General features: G+C 43.5%; 1 long non-coding RNA gene across 1 annotated transcript in view; it reads right to left on the bottom strand.

Annotated features, from left to right (window-relative positions):
* Nucleotides 1–337: 337 nt before the first annotated feature.
* LOC107695866 (uncharacterized) overlaps nucleotides 338–1,947 on the bottom strand; it is a 10,684-nt gene continuing 9,074 nt past the window's right edge. The window contains exon 3 of the long non-coding RNA XR_001635038.1: nucleotides 338–484. This is a non-coding gene — a long non-coding RNA (uncharacterized LOC107695866). The remainder of the gene's footprint in view (nucleotides 485–1,947) is intronic.

The following is a 1,947-nucleotide window of genomic DNA, read 5'->3' as shown; positions in this document are numbered from 1 at the left end:
TTCTTGAGCACCAGATCAGCATATTAGAAAGATTTCTCAAGGATCATGCGACACTGAAGACAAAGGCTGCTGAAAATTCAGCTATGAATGAGCTGTTGTACCTTCAAACACCACAGAAATACATTTGGTACAAGCAAATTTAAGTTAATTTTAAAGGAAGCAAGTGGGAGATTTTAAGGCGCGTTACTGTGCCAAAGGTCCCTCGGCTACAGAAATCAACAGTTCTGGTGAATAATTACTGTTTTATCATGGTTTGGAAAAACACATCTGATTGGCTCGTGGATGTGGGGATGACATAACACACAGAAGACTCAAGGTAAGCACGTCTTACCTCGGCGTGTGTGGAGGGTTATTAAAAGGAAGAGATGTGATAGGCCTGAAAGACCCAGATAGAGCCAAGCGACGCCCCGATGACAGACAGCCACACGTTCCTTAGAGTACCGTTGTCCCAGGACATCTTGAGCAGCATGGGCAGATGAGGCCACTTGAAGAGACGTAAAGTGAAAACATAAACACAAAAGTTAATAAGCCTGGATAAGGGCTGCTAATCTTACATTTAAAAGGTAACGAGTGACTAATGGAGCTGATTAAAGGGATAGTTCACCCAAAAATGAAAATTTGATGTTTATCTGCTTACCCCCAGGGCATCCAAGATGTAGGTGACTTTGTTTCTTCAGTAGAACACAAATGATGATTTTTAAGTCCAGCCGTTGCAGTCTATCAGTCACATAATGCATGGCAATGGTAACAAAATCTTTGAGAGTAAAAAAACATGCACAAATCCAAATTAAACCCTGCGGCTCGTGACGACACATTGATGTCCTAAGACACGAAACGATCGGTTTGTGCGAGAAACCGAACAGTATTTATATCATTTTTTACCTCTAATACAACACTATGTCCAACTTCCTTGAGTGCGCACACGGCATCCGGTGCGTGAGGTGTGTACGCGCTCTGGCGTAGTTTACGCAAGCGCCGGAAGTGATCTCTCGCGCGTATACGTCACTCATTGTTTACACAGTGCACAGTCATTGTAGGTACGACGGCTAATCAAAATGGTACTTACTTGCGCTTATCCGGATTGTTCAAACCGACTTAAAACTAAAAGATTACGTTCTCTCGCGCGAACTCATTCGGGAGTGGTGACTTTCCACGTATTCCCAACTTCTGAGCCTGCTCGCCTGAAGTTATGGTTGATTGCTCTTCGGCTGGATATCAACACACCCATTAACGCACTAAAGTTGTTGAGGGTCTGCAGCGATCATTTTTCCCCTGATGATTTTACATACCCAGGAGAGGATCACGTACGACTTAAACCATCAGCTGTGCCTATGGTTTTTCCACATCCAACTGAGGTATGTGAACAAGATCTTTGTATGTGTCCTTTTTATTTGTAAAGCTGCCCTTACGAAAAGTAACAAATAAAATGAAGTTTTGATGTAATAAAACCATGTTTTTTAGTGGTTTACTTCCATTTGTATAACAACTGTTGTACTACAGGCACCATGTTTAAACTATGGTTAACCATGGTTTTACTACAGAGACACAGAGATTTCGTTGCAATAACATTACAAATACAACACATTACTCACTCTATTGACAGCGTGCCATTGGGTCCCTCTGGCCTTGGACGTCGCCTCCAGTTTATACGTGGCAAGCTAAACACAATGTGCAAAACGCTGCGGCTCAACAGCGGAGAAAAGTCTGGATCTTCAGTCAGGCAGGTGTGTGATGGGACACCCTCGGCAATGTCCTCGTCGGCGTCTTGTAGTTGTGGCATTGCTATGTTCCATTCGTGACAACAGATGCTCTCCACTTCTGTTGGCATCTCACAACACTTACTACAAGAACACCACCACTTTTGAAGAGATCTCTGTCTCTCTGAGGCTTGAAGACGTGCTGCTGCAGCAGATGCTTCCTCCATCTCTCTGAGTTCTTGATCTGAGT

This window comes from Sinocyclocheilus anshuiensis, unplaced genomic scaffold (genome assembly GCF_001515605.1).
Source record: "Sinocyclocheilus anshuiensis isolate Anshui unplaced genomic scaffold, SAMN03320099.WGS_v1.1 scaffold538, whole genome shotgun sequence".
Taxonomy (NCBI): domain Eukaryota; kingdom Metazoa; phylum Chordata; class Actinopteri; order Cypriniformes; family Cyprinidae; genus Sinocyclocheilus; species Sinocyclocheilus anshuiensis.
The sequence above is the reverse complement of the archived record's forward strand: the minus strand, read 5'-3'. Positions and strand labels throughout refer to the sequence as shown.